Raw genomic sequence first — 27,638 nt, 5'->3', positions numbered from 1 at the left:
CAGCAGCAACGAAGAAGAACACAGCAAGCTACCCTCTTAACTAGGGACATTTTATTCTACAAGCTAAAATTGCTGCTTTTTTAGACTTTTGGCAACTACACAGGCAAAAAGACGGAAACTGAAATACATAAAAGCTTCTTCATGGATGAAGAAACAGTGGCATCTATAATATTTCCTGCCTACTTGAGCAGTAGTGGCAGTAGTATCCCTACTAGTAGGATACAGTTTGCTTTCTGAGCCTGAGACAGGTGAGCTAGAGGTAGGAATGAGCCATCTGGAGGCTGCAATTAATATTATACCAGTCCTGTATGTACCTAAAAAGAAGGTAGTTTGCAAGGCTGTGCCTTTTACACAGTATTAAAGCAAAGCAGCAATGCAGAGCCTGTTCTGTAAGCCAGTAATTCCAGTAAAAAGAAAGCTTATGGCTTAGCAATAGAGTCCAAGGAAACATCTTCCCAAGCGTAAGAGCAGAGCATAGCCAGTGCAAGTTCTGGAATGCCACTGAAGGTTGTTTCAGCATTGCTGGCTAGCACAGAGGCCATGTACATCAGACAGGAGGGAGAGGAGTCAAAGGAACCAGTGGAAACTGGAAGATACTGATGATTTAAAGGCAGCACAGACCTGAAGACAACTTAGCCATTGCCATTCACCCTCTGCCACAGGCAAGGGAGGTAGGAAGTAATCCCTTTTCTCTCTGTCTTGACCTAAGTTTTCCATTACATTTCAGGCAGGCCACCCTACAGAATGAGACCTGTGGCAAATACCTGGTTGAGAGACTTCCTCTGTTCTCCTGGGGTGAATTTTGCAAATATAACCTGCCTAGCAATCCTTTTCTTTCCTAAAAGTAGTGCCTTCTCTGGGTAACACCACCAAAAAAAAAAAAGCACACATTAGAAGAAGACCCTCTGCTCTTAATGTATGAGTGAGATTTGGGTAATACAGCCCTGCTGCTTTTTTTAATAGAAAAGGCTGAATGCTTAGCATTTTTCTCTTTTTTAGAACCAACCAGTTCCACTTTAGTGGCAACAACATCCCTTACCTAGCATCTAATACTTAGGGAAAGAGACCTGCGGGGGGGCAAAAAACAAGCCACAATGAAAGATTTTAAAAGCTTTCATAGGCATGGGTGAAAACCAAGGATCTCAGTCAGAGGGTTCAGATTTAAGAGACAAGACGACTTACCCAAAGAGGATGAGGAGGCAAATCTCAGCCTTTATCCCTATGGAGACCTGACTTCTGATAGTGAGTGATTTAACAAGGAAATCTATCCAAACCTGAAAGAAGACTGCCATTGCTTCTTTCAGACACTCAGACTTTTTTCTGTTACCTGACAGTTCAGTTTCCTGGTCAGACTCAAACAGCTGATGGGAGGGGGGCACATGCAGTATTTCATCACAGGCTCTCTGTTATCATAACCTTAACTGATGTATGTCAAGCATATAGGACATATCAGCAGAGCACCAGCTAATAATAAACCCTGAGGCAAAAAGTACCCCTAAAGCCTTCTGCTTTCACTCAAAATTCAAATGCCCAGTGTCATGAATTACAGCTCCAATAACTCAAAATTCTTAGTAATCTAGAGAGCTGTTCTGTCCCAAGATATTGATTCATTTTTGGAGCCGGTCTGATATTCTCAAGGGCAGTGTAGGGGAAATATAGTGGATCTAATAATCTGGTGACCATGAGTATATTTGAGAAATATTGTTAAGAGGTCAGGGTTCCAGTCAGTTGCAAATTAATACCTTTCCTTAAGTTCTGAACAACTGAACAATAGGTATATTACAAATGTGCCTGCAGACTAAATACTCAGCCACAGGAAAGTGCTGGCAAGTGCACCTACAGAGCCAGAGGAAAAAAATGAATTGCAGTAAGCAGTTCTATTTCCAGCTTCCTTGCAGATTTTATCTCCCTCTTTTGTAGATTGAGCATGATATGCTTCTCTGCTTTCCAGGCCATCTGAAAGCTTTGTGAATGAGTATTAGTAAATAACTTTGTTTTTGCAAACTGCCTACCATCTCAGAATCAAAAAGTGCAATTATAGCTTATTCAGTTCAGAGCAGTTCTTTTCAGCACCCTGTGTTAGCAAGCCCTTTTAATACATCTCCAAAATTATCTCCCTGGGAGGGAAAAAAAAATCAATTTTAATCTTCTGCCTGTTTACCCTGATGCAAATCAAACAGGCACAATCTGCCCCTACAGAGCCAGCCATGTTGTGCTGAGCTCGTGATGCACAAGGGATTTCTTTCTTTAGTCAAGAGACAGACAATGTGGTAAGCATATTGATTACTCCTAACTATGTACTGCAAGGACACAGCAACAACTCCTAGGTGTGCAGTCTATCTCATGGCTTTCATTTAAGCACTGAGATCCTGCTTTCTTAATCTATAGACAAAACCCAATTTAATTTCCATCTTTACTAATCAAGGCTTACTATCTATCGGCTGCTTAGCGCAACTGACTGAAACATTCTGGCTTGTATTCACAGCCTGGCACAGAAGCAGCTTATTGCTGTAATTAGCTTTAATTCATACACTACTACCACACATGCACTGTGCTGCTGCAGAGGAAGCTCAGTCTCAGAGCTGAACAGCCATCAGCATCAAGACCCACCTAAAATGCACTAAGTACAACAGCTGTCCATAATTTGACCAGTTTTATTAGAAAGCTTCTGTCTAGCTGTCTTTTAGCTACGGCTTCCTAAACATAATATTGCTTGACTGGCCCTCTGCAATCCACGACTCATTGAATGATGCAGTCATTAAGATCCTGTAGATGAGTAGGATTGTTGAGCCAAGTTTCCAGACTGCATCAGGGCTGTCTGCAGCAGCTGTGCACAGCCCCAAAACAGAAGCAGCGCAGCAGAGACAAAGGCACAACCCCCAGGGCATCTCCCCATTGGGTACATCCACAGGGGGCAAGCTAAACAAGCAGAAAGGAACATGGCATCAGGCCTCACTTTGGACTTGCTTTTAATTTTTTTTGGCATGAGTCAAAGCTAATGAAGATCTGATTGAAACTTACTTTCCTGTGATTTTAAATAGAGGAATAATGAACATTCTTATTTACAGTGACAGCCACCTCTTTCCCCCCTAGATATCTTAAACTCACAGCCTGAGCCTCAGTTACCACATGAAATCTAGACACAGATTTACCCAAACTTCAGGAGCAGACTAGTTCTTAGATTCGGCACAGTGGCCAGCTCTGACAGGGACATAAAGACTTTCTTTGCTGGTGTAAATAGTGAAAGTCTAAAAAGTCCATCAATATATGCTATGCACAGCTAAGTTGAAGAATTCTGCCCAAACAGGCAATATTTGATTTCAGGTTCTGAAAATTAGAAAGGGCATACTAAAGATTGAAAAAGTCACGCTCATTCCATTTCTGCAGTCTTTTGCTCTGTGGAGCTGTGAACAGTTCCCAATAGCAGTCAACAAAGAAGACTGAAAATCTCTGACCACAACGTTCTTTTTCTACTGCTAGGCGTATATCTTCAAATATGACAGCACTTATCAGCATTTTGGGGAGCATTCATTTTACAGTATCTCATTTCCAGCCATTTCACACTTTTCTGAACCACACTACTCATGACCTTGCAAAAATTGCTGCCGTTTGAAAGGAGGCTGGATGATCAAATACTCGAAATGCAGCTAAAACTAAAAACTAGATGCAGATTAAATGAAGGGGGTTTATATATCTATATATATCTATATATCCCCCAACAATTAGTCAGTTTAAATGGGTTGTGTCCTTATTAACTTCTTCCCTTTTGCCTCCCAGGAAGGTCTCATTTGAGATTGAAATTGTGTGCTCCTTGCAGTCATGACACTGCATACAAAGTAGCTGCTCTTTTACTTCAGACATAGGAAAATGCTTTAATAGCTGCCTCTCTGAATGACAGCACCTACCTGCCTTGCTAAAACATGCCCTTAGTCTTACGAGAAAAGCCACAACGAGACAGAAGCCTACTTACTAGTGTTCCATAGAGTCCAGGCAGGAGTATCAGAGGCTGAAATTCACTGTGCCTCTGATGAGAAGATTTAGCTCCTTGCAGCATTCAGACGGTTGGTCCCATTACGGCCATCGGGCGGCTGAGTTAAAGGGTGGCCGTGCACAAACATAAACAGCTTGTCAGCACAAGCCAAAGAGGCGGGCCTGCCCTGCCAGCCACAATGCGAGCCAATGATTAGCTCCTTCTTCACATTCTGGCTGTTCAAGATATTGCGTTTCATTCTTAAGCAGGGGAACAAGAGGGACTGACTGGGAAGGGCTAGGGCTTCATGGTTTACTGCTAGGCATTAAAATGCTTAAGGTGGAAGGAAAACCAAAAACCAATCGATCACTTCAGGAAAAGCACATATTTGCTCTGTTTTCATACAAACACTTTTAGGGAGCCTGCACGGATCTCCAATGCACTGTTTCTTTTAGATCAAAGATACAAACAAAAGACCTCTAAATAAAATGTAGCTCATATTCACTGTATAGAATCACTTGCAAAGTCTGTAATTCTAATTCTCTCCATCCTTTTTCTTATTTTCATCCTTCCTAACATGCTTTATCTGCTCTATTTGCTGACAGTGGCATTTCTCACTTGTCTGTCACAAATGTCTTACTCTGACCTTCTTGACCTGACCCCCAACCTTCATTGATCCTCCTATGATTGCTTCTGTTCGCCTCCATCTTAACTGCTTGTTCTTTTGGTCCTGATCTTGCAGAAAGAGCAGAGTCACAACAGAGGCACCTTAGTGGAAGGTTCTGGGGGACAACCAAGTTGATCTAGCAAGTTACTGCTGTCAAAAGTGGAAGTGTTAAGTCTCCCTTCTCTTCAGCACCACACTGTGTCCTCCTTTGTCTATCCCCCCCTTTATTCAAGTAAAGGTAATATAGCACAGAAGCAAATGCTTCTCTGTCAGTTTACTGATCTTAACACAGAGACAAAAGAGGTATTGCATGGAGTGAATACTCCTGGAAATATAAGCTCCTTCTGATCTTGCCTCAGCCATCTATGATCCCACCTGTCTGCCCAAGTTCCTCTCTCCTTTGTTGTTTGAACTGAATTGTTCCTAGTTAATTGAATACCCTGCTTACAGCTGCTGATCCCATTTCATCCCAGCTCTGTCCTACTTTCTTATGCCTCTAGTTTGGCTGTGAGGCCTGTCTGCCACCAAAATCTGTCTCATCAAGTGTTTTATAATAACTCCCTGCGTAAATATCATGCTTTGTGCTTCAAGCCTCAAGCTCTTTGAGCTCTTTTTTTGCTTTGGAAGTAACTAAAATCCTCCTTTAAAACCATGCCATCTTTTTGGCTTTTGCTGTTTTTTCTCTGACCTTTCTGATTAATTCTTCTCTCAGCATCTACCCCTCCCTCCCTCACACTCCCAAAGGCATCCTACTTCTTGTTGTATTCTATCCAGCTTTTATTATTTGCTTGTGTAGAATCCTGTACCACTTAATGTCAGTGATTTACAAGCATCCATTTGTATTTTTCAGCTTTCTGCTTTTCTCCAGTCCCATATGTCACTCTGTTTTAGGCATATTGTATTAAATGCACTGACAGCTCCTAATTTTAAGATCCTTTTCTGGGGTCAAATTAAAGCAGTTCAAACAGTACATTCCATGTAGTCTTGGCACAAGTCATTTCCCCCCCACCCCGCTTTGGTAAAGGAGCTGAACTCCCTGCAGAAGCAGATGCTGGACTTAGCACCTCGTTCAGGGCAGGTATATTGCATCTCTGCAGCTTCTGCTGACAGGCTGCACAAGAGTTCTGGCACAAAGTACTGCATCACAATGTGCTGGGGTCATATTTGCAAGTTTTGCTTCACAGTGAGCCGTACTAGGCACGTTTGCAATGATATCTGAGATTCTGATGCAATTGCACAGCTCCATCAGCTGTCACCCAAGTACATAACATATACTGCCTCTACTCTTACCCAGATTTCTTACTTAGTCTGTACTATCCACACCAACATCATTATTTTACCAGAACTCTCTTCTAGTATTTTTAACACGTAAATCTTTACCCAGATCCACTATGTGATCACAGTATTTGATTACTTTAATTATTTTGATTATCAAGCCTGGATCTTATTCCCAATGCACCTGCATTGTTTTTCACAAAAAACGAAGCAGCTGAGGTCATCTTTTGTTCCATACCACAGCCACATTGCCTACACCTCCATGAAAGCCATGCTTTCATGTCCTGAGCTTCGAGGCCTTTTCAGAGTTTGTCCTTTCTTACTGATCCACTCCCACAGCTCTCTTCATCACAAGGCCTGGCTTTTCAGCTTTCTCTCTTCATACAAAGCTCTCTTTTCTTACCTTGTCCTCTATGCAGAGAATGCCCTGCTTCATCAAATCAAGTTATCTATTTTTCTTTTCCACAATCTACACATCATGAAATATAGAAATAGTGTATCAGAATGAGAGTGGGAAACAGTAAATAGGCAAAAAGTAACTCCAGAAGGAGGGATGTTTCACCCATATATATAAAACATATGTGCTACAAATCTTCTACCATCAACTATATATCTCATGTTATGCACCTTACACTGTTAAATTTTTTATGGAACAGGATAGGCATGAAAACCCTCTGACGGACATGGATCAAGTGCCCAAACACTGTACATGAGATTGTGAAAAGACTGCTATGAAAAGACTGTTTGTAGATGCACAAGAGAAAGCAAGCTAGCTATTGCACCTCTGATTCCCATGGCAATTTATTTAAGATGCTAATTCAGTGTAGCCACAAATAAAGAAACAAAAGAGAGAGCAAGAATGAGCTGATTTAGTGGACTATGTTGAAAAGGCACACTTTAGACAGTCACCCTGGGTATAACTCCTGTGACTCCGCTCAGAGCATTATGCCAAGGATGAAGCTGCTTCTTTGTCTGGAAGCCTTGTATGATGCAGGAAAATTGTTACCAGCACTTCCAACAATATCAATCCGGGCACCAGCTAAGTGTGATGGCCAAGCTAATTTAATAACTTACTTCTACCAAAAAGATCATCATCCCCCCTCTCTTTATTGCCATTCCCAGCTGCACAGGCCTGCTCCTCTCACGTGTGTTCCAGGAACAGTGTGAAAGCTCACAGACCAGATTTGTCTTGCTGGATATGTTTTTCAGACAGGTTAATGATCTGACTCATATTGCTGCCATGTTAAGCCCCCCAAGAGCCAGTGGAGGGAAACAGTAAACACATGTGGCTGAAGATGGAGAGGGAAAAAGGCAGAGACCAGGATCACTACCTTCTTTTTCATATGCAAAATATGACTGTCATCCCCAGAAGCTACTATCTATTCTGGGGTGAAATTTAAAACCATGACCCCCAAACCCATGCCATTCCTAAACACAAGTTCCCAAAAGCTGATGACTCCCTTCCAGCTCAGCATATTCTATGATTCTGTGATTTGATGCAGCAGAACTTTGCCCTCTCCCTCACTTGTAGGCTCCATGGTGACATTTTGACTCTGCCCCTTTCATATTACCATCCATGCATCTGGCTTCTACTATTTACTGTTTGCTTTCTAAAACTGTTTTTTTACCATTTTGTGGCCTCAGCCCACCCTCACTCTCCTCTTTCTTCTCATAACAAGCTCAGCTGGATACTATTTTGCCTGTTCTTTGTATCTCCCTTTGGGGCCAACAAGGAACCTCAGGCCCCCTGAGGCTCAGCCTGACCAGTTCATGTCTACTTTGCTGCTGGCAAGAGACCTGCCCTGCTTCGCCAGCAGAAGCCACAGATGATGCAGAATGGAGTGGAGTGAGAAGATGTTTGTCATGTTTTACTAGCCTGCTTTCAGTTATAAAGGGGGTTACAAGTTGTTCCCAGAAAACACACAAGCTCAAGCAATGGAAGACTTCAAATAGTGACAAAAGGAGTGAACCTGTGTAGCTGAATTGTCTCATTTTCCTGTTAAAAAGGAAAATATGGCAGAAATGGAAGGGGAAGAGAGCTTGTGCAGATGCACCTCACTAACATATGAGACTGCAATCAGTGGGAACTTGGGCTTAGTCCCAGCTCAGACCATGTGCATTTTGAACTTTGAGCTCTTGGACCACTTCCTAATTAGAGAGCAAGTGACACACTGTGGAACTATTTAACCCTTTGGTGGTGCCTCCTCAAGTCTAGCAAATGCCAGAACAGTCTCTGGGGATGTGTTAACCCCTGGAGGCCACACAGACTATAGGACCTATCCCTGTGCTCCAAATGGCTTAAGTGAAACAACTGCTGTCAGCATCTCTCTTTTCATGGCTCTCTATACAGAAATGTCAGGCTTACAAATACTCCTTCCTGCACTGCTGAATAATAGCTGGAATTTCCCTCTAATGTGCCAGCTTTCCATCCAGAATCTGCCAGTCTTCAAGAGAAAATGGTTCCTTCAGCCTCATCAGTAATGCCACACCAAGGATCAGATCAAACAGAGATACCTCTTGCAACTTAATAGTGTAAATAATGCCACAGTGACCACAGAGACCTGCTTCTCTGCTTCACAGCAATGGAAAAGCAGCAGAGTATTATCAAATTGTAACTGTAACTAAAGTACAATTATAGCATTAGGAGCTGTGTGGAAAGAAGCAAGGGTTATACAGCTGATGTACATCAACAGCTGTCATGACTATCACTGGTGTTCTAGCTAGATCTGCACTAGTGATTTCATTTTTATACCCCTTTGTGAAGTGGTAATATTATGTCTTACCTATTTCACAGAAGTTCTGTGTGGATACATTTACAGTTCTTTGATGTGCTCACTGAAGACATTTCAGACACACAAACTGTTACTATTTTCACTAATTGACTTAAGAAATATATCCTTTGAAAGCAAAAAACCAGGATAACTTTGGCAGGGTAAGGTTTTTTTTTAAAATTTCCAACCAACTCTAAGGTCAGTCATTCCAAACACAACACAAATAATACAGTAATAAAAGGAGATCCATGTCCAAAAATACACACACTATGGGTAAAGATTAACTTTGGCACTGTAGAACACAGTAAACTTGCAAGCTTGAAGTCCATCTGTGCAAGTTTTCTCCCTAGCTTCTTTGTGTCCCATGTCCTGGTGAGAGGACACAGGCCTCAACTGACACAGAGCTCACAGGAGGCCTTTCAAGTACAAACTACTTTCTGCACATGTCCTTCATTTCCCATTCAGTTGTGCTCTACCTTATTTGCAGACTAATGGCCTCAGTTTCCTATTTCACCTGGAAGTCTGATAGTCAGAGTTTTTGAGCTTTAAGGCTTTTCTAGACGGAACTGTGACAGCAAGGTAGCAAGAAGTATCAAAGATAGCTCTAAAATATCTGTCTAGTGTATGTGCTGCTAAAGTAGGACACAACTCAGTCACAAAGTGAAGAAAATTAGCCTGTCTTGGACACCATGCTGCCATTACTGGCTTCTGTATCCAAGCTGGCCATAAGCTACTTTAAGCCTTGCTATACTACTGGCATTTCTCTGTTAAATTCTGTGAATTAATCTAGACGCAACATTTAGATTCCACTATCATTATGGGGTGATTTATGCACTTCTAGAGGGATTTTGCAAACTGTTGAAACACCCCTCATCTCTTATTAGGTTTAGAATCCACAAAAATATTTCAGAAGGGCAAGTGTTTTGACTTTGGAGCAGACCTACATTCAGAGTGTCAGGTATGCAGACAAAAAGAGCCAAAAGAACCACAGACCCAGCAGCACACACATCCACCCTAATTTCAAATTAGAAAGTGACTTGTCTCCAAGGAATGCTTTTCTATATAACAGTATAAACATTCCCAGCAGTGTCTTTGGAACTGACAAATTCCTTATTAGGTATGGCCTTTGCAATGTGGGCTTGCTCACAAGGAAAAGGAAATCGCCTCTCCAGTTTCTCGCACTTCTTTGTGGGCTAAGATGTTCTTGCTCACACAGAAGAACTCAAGGGAAATATCCGAAAGAACTCTTTTGTGAAGACCTTGCTGTTATAAAACAAACAGACAGAATTAATTAGAAGACTGCCTTCAAGATAGCTGTGGTTCCTGCTCCCATAAGAAACCCTATTCATCATGAACTCAGCAGTAAATATTCCACTTGCTTCCTTGGCACAAACCCAAATTTCTGTATCAACAAGAGCAAAGGATGCTCAGAGACCAAGAGGGATTTGCTCATCATAGGAAAAATGCTCAGATTAGCAATGCAGTGACCTTGGTTCAAAGAAAGCACTTTAATACATGCCTTTCTTTCAAGCATATGAGAGCTCCCGCTGATTTCACTGTCACATCAATGAGGTCAGCCACGGATTTATCCAGGAACTAAAAGGAATTAACTCCCTTCATAAATACACACCCCCTGAATAATGGCCAGAGTGGTCTGCGCCCAATGGTGCATATGTGACTTGTCCCTCCCCTCTCCCAGTGTGGATCAGGAGTTTGCCTCTCCTTGAATGAGACTACCAATGCATTTTATGCCTACTTGCTGAATAGGAGTGAGTGCAATACCAAAAAAATGCTGTACCAAACTTACTTCTACATCCCCTTTCTACCCAGCAGGCCCAGACAAAGTGGGCCAGTTACCAAGCATGCAGAAAGACCTAAATAATTTAAATGCTTGAAACTGCAGAGGCACAACAAAGGTCAGAATCATTCATGTGGATAAAGAAACCCAAAGAGATGGTGGTGTGTACTGTATAAGCCTGCAAGGAAACACTACAGCCCAAGTTTTCAGTATCCTCATATAACAGGCTAAATTGTAAGAGGAATTTTAATGAATTCCAGGTGCTCTTAAGTCAAGTTCCTCATGATTACCTAGCCCCCTACAAAAACAGGGACATACTAGTTCTCAAGCAAAGCTCTGTTATAAGGGTATTCTGAGCAGCAGGAGGGAAAGACCTTAACATTAAAGATACTACAAACCTCAGACATGCAGGAGAACTGAATCAAAATATAAAAGTCCCCTTGATCCAGGTAGCACATGGCTAAACCTGTCATGTAATCAGACCAAACCACCCCCATGTCTGGTTTTAATTATGCCATGCCATTTTACAGCAGCCTAAGAAAACTCAACTGGGGTCAAAATAATCCTAAAAGAATTCTTCAGTCAATCACACATATCAGAACCTGGGAAAGAATGGTAATAGACAACATCAGCAGACTGAGGATACAAAGGTTCTTATTAAAGGCAAGAACAACAACAAAGTCTGTAGACAAATAGCTCACTTTAGAGTGATAGCACCTTCCACAAATTTTCTGTATGGCCTACAAAATTCAAGCAAACCTACAAAAATAATACATACTGAAAGGATGGAGTTCTGTTCAATATGCACTCACTGATTTGAAAAGAAATGGAATTCAAGGAATGCTAAAATTCTTCAGATTCTTCAGAAATACATATTTTCTTACAAGTTCCACACATATTTAGAACAAATTCTCCATAAGAAAGTATTTGTATGAGACTGTATGTTTACATTGCAACTGTAAATTACAGGGAGAAATCTATATAAGAACATACTTGTAATTAATATGAAAGTATAAAGGACATAACATTTAATTATTCAATATGAGTATAAAATCAAACAAAATATATTTTTTAAATTTGAAAACAAAGATGTCTAGATATGTTTCTTGCAAATCTTAACTGGGGAAAAGGAAATTAAAGTCTTAAATGTTGAAATATTACCTAGCCAGCAAAGAAGCTTGTATATTCTATACTGTAATTTCTAGCTCAAGCAAAGAAATAAAAATGTATATGGAAAAGCAATGCCAGTGCTATCTAAATTAGGAAGGGTTTCCTGAAGATATGCAGCATGAAATTAAATTATAATCTTTATAACCTGCATCCAGCATCACTATGGTATTTTTATATCAATATGAAATCAGTTCCATGTCAGTCTGGGGTTTTTTTCTTATTTAACAGAGCCTTTTATGAAAAAAAGTGCCACTTCTTCCAGTTTTCATTCTTATTGCTCTAAAAGTAATGACTATTCTGCCTCATTCCTTGTGCAAGGATCCCCTGATTCTGTTAAAACAGCCAGAGCTGCCCAACTGCAACACAGTGCTCTACCAGGGCCTTGGTGTTGACCCAGGCGACAACATAGATTAAATTATAGCTCACACACTGTGATTCTATTTGCATGCAAGGAACAAAATTTGTGTGAGGTAATAATGTGTAGTACCCAAGGTCTGGATGAACAGCAGGCCTTCAAAGTTTGTGTGCATTCACTTGTGCTTTTCTGCATGCTTGTTAAGGTCAGCCATGTGGCTCATTTAAAGGAGGCTTCTTGCATTGAAAGGATTGTTGTTTGCTCTTGGTTGCTTTCTGCCTCAAGGTCAAGCTGAGAGACACCTCACAGAAGGAGGAAATAATTATTGCAGTATAATTGCTAAAATTCATCAATTGCTCAGATTAATGCAGTTATTTTAAAGTTATATTTCTTGGTCATTTTAAGGACAGGTGAGAGACAGCAAAAAGCACAAGTCAGCTGGAAAGGAAGTTTATCTTGCAATCCATCCCACTGGCATCCATAAATATAATGATACCTAAACAAAATACATGCAAACCCCTTGATACTGCAGAGAATTCCAGAGCATTAATGTCTACAATACAGAATAACAGGTTGCATGCATTCTGAAAAGGAAATATTCTACAGATTCAAAAACCTGTTGAACTTGTGAATGAAGGAAAAAGTTAAACTTTCTCAGTAGCATTTCAAAAAATGAAACTGAAGATGGTCCAATCTTTTTGCCTTTAATTTCCTTTCTCATCCACAGTAATTTCAGACTCTACAGCAAGTTCCAATATCACTTTTTGAAGGGGAAGAATCCACATAGATGTTTAATACCATCCTCAACAGAATAAATTACCATTCAGGGTTTGTTTCTAAGAAATCTTGTTACAGTTATACTTAAGAACCTCCTTGCTACAACAAAGATATTGAATGCCATGATGTTTGCCCAAAGCAGAATTTTGTTGTCAATTGTACATTTTCAGTGCATTTTTATACTCCAATCTATAAGCATGGTAATTTTATATTTCTCCATTAAGTGACCCTGCTTGAGTTGTTACTAGATTGACAGCCTTTAAGGGCTAGTGTAAAATTTTTCATGCCAGATGTTTGCCTCACTAAAAAGTATTAGCCAAAATAATTGAGTTATTTCTGAGAACAAGACTAAGAAAAATCAGATTGCTTTGTATGACAAAAATTCAGGTGTCTTTATTTGAAAACAGTGAAAATCATCAGCTTTTCAGCAGGAGCATGAATACCAAAAAAAGGGAGAGGATTTAATCCAGAAAATTACTTTTTTAACATCACATGAATATGTACATTAACCTCACTGTGACCCACTGCATACTCACTTGGAAGATGAATTTTTTTATGTGATACAGGCAGATGGCCTTCTGTCCTTTCCCAGTGTTTGTGTAGCATCCCTTAAATATAAAGCTTGCAACAGAGGAAGATATTAAACAACAAGACACATCCAATCCAGTTCAATGCAAGATGATAGATTAAATTCACAAGGCACTGAAGGAAACTCTGGTATAAGTATTCCCATGGGCAGCTCTCTCAGAAGACATACTATCTTACAAAAACTCCCCAGTGTGAAATACTGCTGGTTTTATTGCATACTCTTCTAATACTATTTACTCACTGTCAGGGCTGTTCCTTCCTAACTACAGTCATGTTAGCCAGCTCAAGACCTCACTGTGGTCAAGAAGCATGCTTTGCAGGTGAGCGATAGTGGAAGGTCTTGGTCCAGATAGAGGCAGTGGGATCTATTCAGTGAATGCTGCCAAGTGAACAGAACAAAGAGACTGCCCTGTCACTGTATTTCTCCAAATTGGCCCTTAGTGGGATCATACTTTGGCTGCAGCAAATAAAATGGCCAACAATTGTTAACAGCAACAGTTAAGCCATTCATTGTGCCTTTCCAAGAATGATGGATGGAGTTTCTTGTACCATCCTCACCCCAGCTGCACTCTTTGTCAATTCCTCCTTCATGGAAGTTTTGTGATTTGAGCATCTGTTCTGAATCAGTAGATAAACAAACTACTATGGACTATGGTATGTACACATACCCACTGACAAACAGTCCTGTGAAGAGACAGTGATCCACTGACTTTGAGAATTGCACTGCCAGTGTGATAGGCAGTCCTATACCTACTTTTAATCCCCATACCTGATCAAAGCAATCAGCTGAAGGAATCTCTTTATAAAGGTACTCTATTAACACCTTTATTTAGATAGTTCACCAGAAGCACAGAAGATAACATAGTGATGTTGTACCACCTGTTGCTCTGACAACACTCAAACTTTCCTCAGTGACAAACAGAGGGGAAGTATATTTACAGGAAAATGCTTTCCAGATTATAGGGTCAGAGTAGTGTGGAGTCTCTGCTGCTCAAGGATCTAAGCTATTTTTCCCAGCTCCATAAATCAGGGCTTCATAACATCAGCTCTGATTTCTCCTAGGGTTAGCTGGCTGAGGATCAAGGAGCATCAAAAAGAGCTTTCTTCTTTCTGCTCTCCATAGCAATTGCAATCAGGTATGTCTATCTGCCCTCACATCTTCAAGAATAAAGCAAAGAAAACATTTCAGAAAACATTTTAAGGACAGAACTATTTTTTAAAAGCATTACTCCAAGCCAATGGTGAGGCCTTTTGTTGACCCAAAAGGGCATACCCATACTTCCTAAGAAACAGAAGGGTTTTACATGGTGTTCTTCCCCTCCCTATACTCTCTGATGCTGAACAAGCAATGAACATTTACAGAAAAGAAGGAATTAACTGCAATTATTATTTCAGTGCAGGAACAATCAAGGTCAGAACCAAAGCAAACCATCACGTGTCTCCCAATAATTACTTATTTTCTCATCAATAATTATTGATTTGTAGAAGACCCTTGATGTCATAGAATGGTATTAATTATAAGCATTACACAATGGCATCCGTGTTACAAGCTTCACTCTGTTGACTCTCAACATGTTCTTTAAAACAAACAAAAAGCTAAACAAATTCTCCATTTCTTATTTAAAGCATACAATCTTAATTTTATAGAGAAAAAGAGTACTTTGACCATTCCACCTAGTGGGAACAGGGATGGTTGGAAGTCCATTTGGAGTAAAATTTTGCCATGGGAATATGCAGTATGAGTTACATTCATTTTTAGGATGGCTATGTCTTGGACTAAGGTTAATAGGTATATTGTCCTGGGAACTCCAAATATACTAAAATAATTTGGGTGTTAGTTATCTAATTCTTTAATCAATTTTCAGCTTCATTGCTTTACTTTTACATAGCAATTGCCCTGATTTTTACATAGCAATTACTACTGACTAATTTAAAATCTGAGGGCCACACATACTGTAACAAAGCTCTAGCAACCTATGGATTTCAGGTATGTCAGTGGGGCAACACTCAGAATGTCAAGGGAGTTGATGTCAACCTCCTCTTTCAAAAACCTAGCCATGACAAACAGCAGGATCTACTTCTCTGCATTCTGCTAAGACAGTCTGCCAAAACCACTTATTTCAGTGAACCTGTTTCTGAAGAAGAATGGAAGCTGGGTCATTACAAAGTATTCAACAAAGATAGCTCAATATCAGTCTGCAATCTAATTTCTTAAAAAGGGCCCTTGTGTGAATGAATTCCCACTGAATTGAAGGAGTGGGGGGAAACAGAATAGAAAAGGTATTTAACTTTTTTTCAATTGCTCCCCTAGATAGGTAAAGCAGACTCAAAAGTACTGAAGCCTTTAAATTAAGACTACCCATGTTTCTAAAAGACAAACAAGCTTTAGTGATTTAGTTATTTCTGATTTACTGTCTTTAAAATTAGGTCATTACTTTTAGGAATGCTTTGAAAGAAATGAATGATAGGACAGGATTTCAGAATGTTCTTAACAGTAATCCATACCATTCCTGGGGATAAATTATTTTTTCTTTGACCTTCTAGCTTATCCCTTTGGGAATCACATTATTGTCTCATAAGAAAAGAGGCACCCGTCTTAATATTCCTGACTTAATGAGTTCTGAAAAATCCTTTCAAAGTACTAGCTAACCAGATTGATAAACTACTGTTTTATCCATCCAGATCAAGCTGGATTTATGACTAATTGCATGCTTGCAAATAATCTTTCAGACTTTTATTCATCACTTCCTGTATTTAAAAACCCCCGGTCATTTGAGGAGTACAACAGCCCTTCGTGTACTTTAGCTTGCAATTGTATAGATCATTTCAACTGCTTTATGGAAGGGACAACAGTGACACTGTCAGAATAAATTTAAATTTAGTTTTTAATATGTCACTAAAGTGATACAAGTTGCAGTGTCAATGCAAAAAGAGACATCACAAATTACAGTTTCAAAGTAAAATTAAAAAATCCTGGGAAATTCAAGGTATTGTATCTTTTCAACTGCAATTTGGCCCTCTGGGACCCTTCAGATTTTTTTATTCCTGCATATACAACTAGGTTAATCACCTCAAAATAAAAATGGCACTTAGAAATCATAGCAGTTTGCGCAAGCTACATTTCCAGAAAGAATAATTATGCTGTTTGGCTCAGATATGTTGGTTACATTACTCAGTTAAGTTATAGCTTGTATTCACATGCTATAGCCTTGCCTTGTGAAAGATGATCTGAAGAGTGTACAAACTGAACACATTAAATACCTTCAGCATGCAATAGTGTATTATATTGGGGCTTTGTGTACTAGAGAGTTGTCCTGACTGATTTCAGATGGCACTTTAGTCCTAGTTAATGAGTATAAAAACTACTGTGCACCTTACACCATATCATTCAACCAAAAGATAGCAGAAAAGGTGATATTAAGAGATGTGTGACTGCTCCTGAAATCTACTAAGATTGATTGTAAGTAAGATGGATAAGGAGCAGAGTGATGGGAAAAACTTGTCTTACAAAAAAATGTAGATGAAGACTCTCATCCCATATTGTAATCCCCACCATCCACCTCAAATCACAGTACATGGTCCATGATTCAATTAGTGTGTGACAGTCACGTGCCATGCTGCTGCTATTTCGTGTATATAATCAACCCTGAAATTTAGGTTCTGTAAATAACCAAAAGTAAACATACTTCATTAAACTTAATAATGAACATTATAACCTTAGTAATTAAGTTTACAATGAACCTTGGTAACTTAGTAATTGGCAATAGTGTCTTAATGATTTTAAGGGAAATCTTCGTTGGTGGTCCAGAACTATTTTGTAATTATAGTCATGTTTTGGTCATTTGAGTTAATTTCAATTAATATACTTCATTAACTTAATACCTAAACACTAACAGCCTAAGGGAGAAACTTCAAGTGAATCAGTAAGACAGCTTTAAAATAAGGTCACAGTAAGTGGATGTCATTCCCTAATTTTAATTACATGCAATTTCAAGCCTATGTCTAAGCAAAGTCTGGTATCCTGAAGACCAATTCAGGTAACACACTACTGACTAATAACACTCTACTGTTCTGAATTTAGATAAAGAACCAAACAAGAAAGGTAATAAGTGTGTTCTAAGAAGGTTTTGATTGATTTGTAATATAGCTTGTAAGCAGTCTGGAGACAAAGATTACCTTCTGTTTCTTTACAATACCTAGCTTAGTGACAGAAAAAGGTGTTCCTAGATGCTAAAGAAATAGCAAAGAGTAATAATAATATAAATGCAGAATAAAATTATAATGCCATTGGTGCAAGTCAGAATTTCATATGAAGTGTACTGACTGTTGTTTAATGAACTGCACTGAATGAACCCAACACTGTGCAGTTCTTAGGAAACAACCAAGACCTGTATAACCTGATTTAAAAGAAATTACCACTGCTGCAGTTATTTTTCTTGGATTTTTTTCTTCAAGCAAACCTCCCAGAAAACAGCAGCATCCCTATTTATTTTTTCTTTAACATTTTCAGATTATTAAATAGATTGGGTCTACGTGTGGTTTGCTTTTTGAAAATCCAAGTCCAAAACTCAGCCTAGATATCTGAGCTGTGTTAAGTTACATTAATTGATGCCTCAGTTACCTCTTTATTCCTCAACTGGATGAGCATAATGTTGTTCTTCCAAACAGATTTTACATCTTAGTAATTCCCAAGTCACAGAAATGTTTGTGTGAAAGCAGATAAAAATTTGAAGATGGGGAAAGGAGAAAGGAAGGGAAGGAGGAAGGATTAATTTCTATAAGATGTTTATGGGAATTTGTCCTTACCCAGCTCATTTGCCTCAGAATTCTTCTTGTAGGGAATTAGCAGAAAGGAGTAGTGATCACAGAATACTAACTGGAAAGAAAAGCCCAACATGGATACTTAGCCTTTCCTATGACTATGGTAGAGAGATGATCTTGTAATGCAGTGTTCCCAGTTTTAAAGGACAGAGGGGGTGGGAAACACTTCCTCTATGAGTAGAAGTGAAGAACACTAAAATACAGTTACAAAAAGCTGCTTGCTTGTAGTAAGAGAAAAAACTTGACACAGAACTCCTGTCTTGAAAAGGAAGGAAGAAAGGAAAGAAATACCGGAGAAGACTATTTTCCTCTTCAGCATCTTGGTAAGGCATCTTGGTAAGCAACAATGGATTTGGCACTATTAAATCTAAATATTTAATGCTTTGCAGGGGTTATCCGTGTTGGCAGCTCACCCTGTGCTTTGCACAGAGAGTATTGAGAATTCTCTTGAACTGTGGCCAGTTGCAAACCGGCTGGACAAGACTGGTGCGGTGCAGTCACTGGTGTACCCCTTCCTACTCTCCAAGAAAGGTCAACCACAAGGTGAACAGGTTTGTTCCCTGATCAGCCATGCACATTGCCTGGCTTTTTTACAGGCCAAGGTAGAGATCAGGCAGTTTCACACCTCCCAGAAATATTTATGCAGCAGGGCTGAAACCAATGAGGCAGCCTATCAGTGTCACTGATCTGTTACCAGGAGTAAAGGTATCTGAGAATCTGACACACCAGCGAACACGGGAATGCTCACACCTCAGTGACTTCAGACAAAGTTACAAAGCATCGATGCATGTAACAGCAAATGAGATTTCAGCTCAGGGCTGCAGCACCAAGAACTGCAGGGGATTGTTTAGTATTCAGTGAGCATATGCCTAAAAAGTCAGTGCACATGCTATCAGAATTTCAGCATCCTTTGCGCATCAATGAACATTGCTTAGGCTTCATCAGGATCCATTTACATTCTGGATAAGAGATTTGGGAGGAAAACTGGTATATGATGTAAAGAGCAAAATAAAAGGCCAAAATCTGCTTTTCTGGATATCTGTCAGGAAGATGCCTGAGCAGATTTAAATAAAGCACTTCTGAAATTTTCCATCCATGTACCAAATCTTTCCAGAAGAACTTCTGAAATTATTCAGGACACATATGAATAATTTCTCTATATTTTAGAGACTTAGGCAGGGGCTTTCAATGTATAATCCAAACATGCAGTGGATTAACTGTCTTCAGCTGAAAGCCTGCCAGATGACTACCCTTCCCCACACACATGGCATTTGATGTCTGCCATTTTAATATTTTGACATTTTTGTGAGAGACATTGTCCTGAAAGGTCACCACTTGTCTCAGCAGCTGGCTGGCTGCCACTCAGGCTTGGGAAGCTTAGCTCCACAGCTGTCATCAAAAATGACCACTTTCACAGCTGAGTTTCAGGGAAGCTATGAATTTATGTCTATGAGGGGAAAAAGGACACAAGAGGAAGGAAAAAGAAGCTTCAAAATCCCGTTTTACTTGCTACAGTGAAGACAGGCATTTATGCATATACATATGTAAGATGAGGCTGAAGTATTGCAAAAGCAGCTTATAAACACAACAGAGTAATCAAATATGTATGTTACAGAAGTATTATCAAGGGGGTTATACCATGAATATGTTTACTCCTCTATTGCAGCAAACAACACACATATTCTCTCCCTAGTTGCTTAATGGCAGTCACCTGTTAACTGTGAAAATAACATTTTCACATGGCTCATGAAAAGCTGACAGTACCAATGGTCCCCAAGAAATAACAAAACCTGTAAATAAAGCAAGAAACATGACACAGCAACAGAAACAAACTGGCTACATTTGTACTACTGGCTACAAACTGGCCTGCATTTCTTGTGCAATTATCTGACATTTATACTTGATACTGATCACAGGCTGTTTTCAAGAAGCAGATTTCATTTACAGCACAGTAAGAATTCACTAGCCATAAACTCAATAGGACAACAGCAATACAGAAGCCCTGAATTAGAAAGGAGAATAAAAACTAACGTACTACTTCTTCAGTGCTATGAGACCAAAACCACACTGACAAGTATCAGTTTTCTTCCTTACAGCATCACCACAACACTGAGAAACCTTCAACTCCACTGCTGCCCAACCACCTTACAATCCTGCCTTGATGCCACTGTAGCAGATAAAGATCATTTCATGTACAGACAAAGTGAGATGGGTGAAAAACATGCATTGCTCACCATGCTATGTTCATTGTTCTTATCAGGTCAGATGCAGACTTACTGGTGCCCCTTATGATGACTATTTGTTTGTGCTTCTGATAATAAGGTACTGTCGAGTTTCTTAATGAGAAGTCCAGGTCTGCATTTATGGATTTTTAAAGAAAAGATTCCATGTGAAAAATACCATGGAAAATTTTTCTTCTATGTGCTCACAAGCCATCTATTACTGCTGAAGTATCTTTCCTGCTGTACATCTAATACTATCTAATCTAAGCAGAAAAACATCTCTCCAAACACCTCCTGCATTTACTTGACTTCTCCCCTCACAGACAAAATAGCAAGCAGACATCCCCAAAATCAACAAACACAACAGCAAACTATTTGCTCTGGAAAGCTTTCATGCAGCCCTTTCCCTCAGCAGCTCTTCCACTGAAAGCCAGAACAATACTGCAGAGAAGCTTTCCCTGTCAGGATGTTTTCAGCTTTCATCTCTCTGCTTTTTCAAGCAGAAGACTGAGGTAGAAACCTTAATTAGCAATCTGAAAGCACCACACAGGCAAGGAATACTTACATTTGCAACTGTATTTGTGATATTTGCGCACTGATCCAGCGACTGGTGATTACAAAGAAGAAAAAGAGCTTTTTAGGCTGCCTTTCAAGTCTTGCAGCAGTGAAATGAAGGCTGCTATCTGAAAGCTACTCATTTTCTATATGCTGTGCTCTACTTGCTTCCCATGTGCATACAACACAGCTGCCAGATTTAATAACCATGTCAGCCTGCTTTCCCCAGAAAGCAGCAGAGAGATGACAGGATGAAGATGAAGTAGCCAGCGCATTAATCTGTAGTTATGGCTGCACTAAGCCTTGAATGAATGTCAGAGTTTTATTACCCTTGAAAAAAAATAAAACAAATCAACACTATTCGTGGGGGAAAAAAAGTGCAAAACGATTTCAGAAATGTTAATCCATACTTGCTTCAATGACATTAAAGTACATTAAAGACATTTCACCTTTTCTTTTTTCCCTTCAGTTAACAAATACTAGGACTAGAGTTATTTTTTTTCCCTTTCAGAATACATTTTTCCTAGAATTGTATGCTTGTACCCCAAAAGAAAAAAACTACTAACTGACAAATTAGCCGAGCTTCTCTGCTCTCCCATTCCTCTCTGGAAGGAAGGATTTCCATACCTGTTTATCTTTGCTGACTTCTTTCAGGAAAAAAAATAGTTAATAAAAAAGGGGGGAAATTCTCTTTTACCATTTAAATTCTCCCATGCACAGTGGTTCCTAGAGCACTGGACTTTAGTATGTGCTGTGGTCAGTTCACTGCCAAGGTGGAGCATCGCCGTACCTCCAGCTGTAAAACCAGTTCCGCGCCAGGGAAGGGTGGCCAGACTTTACATGACACGAGAAGGTGCCACTCATGCAGTCAAAAACAACAAACTAAAAATAAACCCAGAAACGTTCGGTTGAATCTGCAACAGTGCAGGGATGCTGCAGAGGTCATATGACATCTGTGCACGTCTTTTTCTCTCTCTCATTTATATTCCCTTCACTTCCCTTGGAGGCACCTGTCTCAGCGGGGAGTGGTTTCTGTGGAAACTACGGACAGTCGGTTTTCCCCTTGGAGAAACAGTTACTATGGTAACCTTACATAATGTATATGGCCTAGATTCTTTTTAGAAATAATCTAACCCTGAAATTCTCATTATAAAATTAGATTTGTCTGGGGGGTAGGAAATATAGTTACTTAAAAATTGCATTAGAAATGTAGGATAAAAAAAATCCTAATGATGTTACAAATTAAATGAGAGGGTAGGGGGCATTTCATTGCATCAGTCACAAAGACAAAATAATTTGTAAATGCCAGTAAACATGGTCTATTATTTAGCACTTGTGGGAAACAAGGAGGAAGGGAAGCATATACTTGACATCAAGGCTCAGTGCAGCAATCAATACCGCATCTTACAGAGTCAAATATTTCTCTTTGTTCTTCCAGCAACCAGGACCTCATTTAATGATGTAAGCCCAAATACTGCTTACATCTACCCCGTTCAAAACTGAAATATCAGCTTCAAAGTCACATACCCTACACTATCAAAACATGCTACGTCAAAACTTGAGGAAGTGCCTGAAAGAAGCTGTGTGAGTCAGTGAGGCTTAGGGTGCAGTGGAACAGAAGCAGAGGAAGAACACTGCTGTTTGTATGACTTTCCTCTCAGCTCCAAGGAGACAAACCTGCACACAGCCCTGTTGGGGAGGGCAGGTGTGTCAGATTGCATCAGGGATAGGGGGATGTTAGGGGCCCAGCAATGGGGCTGGGCAGGGTGAGCCTTCTAAGTCAGCAGCTGAAGACCTGCCTGGTTGAGAATGACATGAAATTGTAGTCACATCACTGATGTTTTGTGACCCTGGTGAAACTGGTAGGTAGATGTCTCACTTCTCTCCCCTATTTGCAGCCACCCTTGAAGATAACCCTTTTATTGGTAATACAAATCAAAAGTCAAATGGTTAAGAAGGCAAAGCTACCCATTTACACAAAATTGGTGATGTCAGTTTGAACAATGCTGTTGGGGACACTTTCCTAAAATCCTACCTCTGAGATGTCTGTGTTGTGACTCAATGGATTGATACCTCTCCTGACCTGTCAACCTAGCAACTGTTATTAGCATGAACCACATTAATATACATGGGAGACTGATTTTTCTTCTCCTTCTCTTCAAAAGATGAACAAGAGAGAGCACCTGGCCTACAGAACATTTCCCCAAAACTTAAGCAACGTCTTCCTACATTCTGCTTGCAAAGGGGCTCTCCAGGTGGGACAAAGAAGGCACGAAGCATTGCTTCAAAGCCCACAGCATTCATCTTCTTTTCTTGTGTGGTAGAGATACTTTTACAAAAGAGATTCATGCTGCCTGAAGGTTAAGTGTTGTTTGGGATGTGGCTTCTCCAAGCAGGTGTTCAAGGCCAGGGTTTCAAAAAAACTTGTTGGTGCCACAAGTCATTGGACATAGTCTAATACAAAATCCCTCAAACAGGTTTCACTGTAGTGGGCAAAAGTCTCTGGACTTTTAAATTAAAGAAGAAAACTGCTCCATAAAATGCATTGAATACCCAAACTGACCCATACAGGAGACTGAATCTGACAATCACACAGAGCAGTACTTTATCAGAGGCTTTGCACATGAACACCCCTTTTTGTCTGTAAAACTCAAGTGTTGCATGAAGTTGTGAAAGCATTAAACATTCTCCCTCTTTCATACAGAAAACCTAAGGAGATTTGATGCATGGTGTTAACTTCAATTTGGTTTGAGGAAGTTCAGCATCAGCAGGATACAGTGTAAAACTTACATAACCGAAAATTTTATGATTTATCAAGTATCACATTCCTAGACAAACATTACACAGGAGTCAGGCCTCTCTGGCATTTAACTTTTAAACCCCAGGGCTCTCATGTTCTATCCCCAGCACATACAAGCACAAAGCATTATAATCAATCTTTTTCTTTTTAAAATTAAAAAAAAAAAAAGGAAAATACTTTCAATAAAACATCTACATTCATTTCTGAACTAATCTTATATATAAAATTAAAGAATAATTAGACAATGCCTGGTGAAACACGTATTTAAAGGCCCTAGGAAAGACAATATATTCAAAAAGAAAAGCAATAAAATGAAAAGATTTCTCAAGCAGATTAGAAAGAGCTAAGCTGTCACTTAAACTCATGTAGCTCTGACATTTTGCTGTGTAAAATCTTGAACTTCAAAGAGTACATTGCACAAAGACAGCAACAGGGACAAATTGAGAAATGAATATTATAATAAGGTAAAGCAATAAACCTAATAGCTTATTTTTTTATAAAGCAGTAAACATCTGACATAGAATGAAAAAGCTCAACTACTTTTCATAGCTTTTGTGTTGGGAGCCAGGTCTCCCAACACAGAGAAGCATAGCACAGTGAAAGCCAACGTGGTTACATGGCTTCTGGACTGAGCTAAGTAACATCTAGCCAGCTCAGTGTGGAAGCAGCACGAATTTGGATCCCTCTCTTTTATGTACGTGGATAGTCTGTGTGTATCCAACTCATGGACACTTCCTCAAGCAAAGAACCAGGTGCTTGGGCACACAGCTCAGGAGTGGACATTTCACTAGTGCCAGTGTGCTGCCAGTAGCATACAACACTTACACTTCTTCCCTCAAACTCTGATCATGCTGTAAAGGACCTGGCTGAGATACTGCTGAGAAGGCAGTTAGACTAACAAAAGAAAGATCTGCATTCACAGCAGGACTCAGGCACACAAAGATGCAGCTGTAACCTGTGAACTTGCTGTTAGTTTCCTTCCAGCAGGGAGTTAGCTCACTCTAGGAGTCCAAGCTTCTCATGACAGCCCAGAATCTGCAGTAATAGCCTCTCAGCGAATAGATTCAGCAAAAAATGTAATTGAGCTGTTATGGCCTGCACATTGTTTGGCACACCTCACAGAACATAATACAACCATACAGCTGAGAAAGGCAGAGACTTGCAGTGGCTATTTAAAATGTCTTGCACCCATTGCATCAGTATTTATTATGTTTTCCATATCTTTTCTCATGCCATTACATCAGGTCTATGAAAAAATATATTAACAACACAAAATTACCTATGACTTTAGTCAGAGACAGATAGAAGTGTCAATAAAAATCCTTTGTACAATATCACATCAATATTTCCAAATGAAATCACTTGTTGTCACACCACCTCAGTTAACTCCATGCCAGGCTTTTACATAGACAGGTTTCTTGTATTTCTACGGTACCGACTGCTCATCAGATTTGCATTGCTTCTGAATATTGCAGTCTCTTTTCTCTCTTGGTCCTATTATGGTGAAAAAGTCCTACTTCCCACCTACTTGAATTGACATGCTTTGGATGAGGAAAAGAAATCTTAGCAGTAAATAAAGGAAGAGACAGATTCACAAAGAGGCACAGGCAGGGGTGTCAGCTCCTAACCACAAGGTGCCTTGCAGTCTGCAGATGCTCCTGCCAAGATTTCTGCGCTTAAGCAATCCGCAGGAATGACACCCACAAAAGCCAGCACATTAGCACAGAGCTGTCTAACTTAGCTACTGTGAATGTTAAGATCGTAAATTCTCTCCATGAACTTGGTATTCTCATCTGGACTGCAGGAAAATGCCCGTCTCCAACTGAGATTCATATATACTCCTTCTCTTAAGTTTCCTTTCTTAAAAAAGCTGATTGGGGAAGAGATGAGAGCCAATTACAGTACTCAAGAGATGACAGATTTGGGCTTAAATCTCTTAGCAGTCAGATAAAAGTTTAACCAACATTCCCGTATTTCATTTTGTCTTTTTAGGTTACTGTAACTTAGGAATCCTCCTGAAGATGCTGTCTTGATATTAGCAAATAACAAAGGGAATGAGGAAGGGAACAAAGACCACTGGGTACCTAGTTGTTTAAGGCACTAACCTTGAAGTCCAATCTCTGCCTCAGTAATTGGCTCTTCATTAGGTGTAGAATCAGGCTTCTGTGCCCCTGATGGCAGGAGCTGTTTTGCTGAAGCTCAACAGGTGCTTTCTGAGCTCTGCCAGACTAATGGCTTCAGAGAGGACAGGCACAGTGTCATCTGTGCCTAGGTATGAGGGAGATGCCCAGCTGCTCAGCCCTTGCTGCTGCTTAGCATCTCCAGACACCTGGGTTACGGGACAGGTTTTGGAGGCTGACATTCCTGCCTGAAGTATTTAAGGTGACCATTAGGTATTTAAGGCCGTGTCTACAAATGTGGGAGCAGGGTCACCTGAGCTGGCAGAGATCTGCATAGTGACTCATAGAACAGCCATGCCGGGGAGTTCAGTGCACCAACACACAATCTGGCTCTGTGCATGGCCACTAACAAGCCTTAGTGCTGTGCACAGGCCTGTACTCCATTGTGACTTTTCCAGATTGAGGCTTCCTGAACTCTAATCTACCCCAGAGAGTAGGCAGGCTCTACATCTGGCCTCAGTCCCTGTATGGATCCTGCTTGAGTTCAGCCAAGGAATAGTTGTTATGGGGATTAAAACTAAACTGATTTCATCTAGCTAAGAATACACAGGAAACAGATCAAAGGTGGATTTCTGCCTGGGTTTTTCATGGATTTCAATTTTAGTTAATGCTTACAACTGCAGGGATGCCTATTTTTTTCCTTGTTTTAGAAGCACAAATCATTGCCAAGGCTCTGGCAGCCAGGCCAGAAAATAGTGACAAATAGTGTAAGCTGATCTGGCAGGCTTCATTAAGGGCAGATTAAACATTGACAGTCCCCAAGGTTTTTGTGATGTGATTGCATGACATGGCCAATGAACTAGTCACTCCCTAGGGTGAGAAGCAGAGATGATGTTCAACTGCCTGGAGAGTGGAACATAGACTACTCTGTGAAATTACATGTTACGACAATGCGAAGATGCAAAGCACCATCTCTAAACAAGGTGCTTCACCTCAAGTAAACCTTGTGACTAGCTTAATAAAAGTCTATTGCAAAGAGGGCTGAGTGATGTAGAAAAGGAATCAACCAACCTGCAAAAGGCCAACACAGGAATTCAACAGTCGTTTCCAGTCAGGATATCTTGCCTTTTTTCCTATGCAAAGTCCATAGCTCTCATAATATAATTTTTTTTTTTTTGAGAAATATTTGAGAATGGTCCCTCGTACTGGATCAAGCATTATTATATCAGAATGTCAAGAAATCTCTGAGTTGTCTGTGCTTATGGCAAGCTTGTCTTGAATCTAAAATGGTGCCCTAGTTCGACTATCTACTATTAAACTGGTGATTTTCCTTGCTCTACAAGGGTGGTGGGTGTGTCAGTTTCTAATGACAAAGACTGCATGATTGCATTTCCCTTTTCAATCCACAACACTCCAAACACTTTCAGATTTTCTTTTACATCACCAGACCAAATAAATTGGTCCTGCTTGGAAAGTTACCACTTAACATCAAAATGAGAATGTTATCAATCAATCTTTCTTTGTAGGTCCAGAGTATACAGAACAGAAGGAAGCTTGGCTGGCTCTATACAGCTACAGCACAGGAGGCTGCATTAAGATAATTATGCACAGAAGAGTCAAATTTGTCACTGAGCATCTGAAATTAAAGAGACCTAGCACTACAGAAATCAGAGAATCATAAAGGCTGGAAAAGATCTCCAAGATCTCAAGTCCAACCTTTGATTAAATACCACCATGCACACTAAACCA

The 27,638-nt window shown here is 39.9% G+C and overlaps 1 protein-coding gene across 7 annotated transcripts in view; it reads right to left on the bottom strand.

Annotated features, from left to right (window-relative positions):
• TRIM2 (tripartite motif containing 2) overlaps nucleotides 1–27,638 on the bottom strand; it is a 127,309-nt gene that overhangs the window by 72,478 nt on the left and 27,193 nt on the right. Inside the window, exon 1 of one of the 7 annotated variants that reach the window (XM_085058533.1) lies at nucleotides 21,760–21,900. The exons of 1 other annotated variant lie outside the window; for it this stretch is intronic. The gene's annotated coding sequence lies outside the window, so the exon portion shown is untranslated. Of the gene's footprint in view, nucleotides 1–3,970; nucleotides 4,128–20,426; nucleotides 20,828–20,979; nucleotides 21,132–21,666; nucleotides 21,685–21,759; nucleotides 21,901–27,638 lie in introns of those variants that run through there. 5 more of the 7 variants (XM_085058534.1, XM_085058531.1, XM_085058529.1 and 2 more) reach the window with 5 other exon arrangements.

This window comes from Lichenostomus cassidix, chromosome 4, assembly GCF_008360975.1.
Source record: "Lichenostomus cassidix isolate B80296 chromosome 4, HeHo_3.0, whole genome shotgun sequence".
Taxonomy (NCBI): domain Eukaryota; kingdom Metazoa; phylum Chordata; class Aves; order Passeriformes; family Meliphagidae; genus Lichenostomus; species Lichenostomus cassidix.
This window is presented reverse-complemented; position numbering and strand designations above follow the sequence as displayed.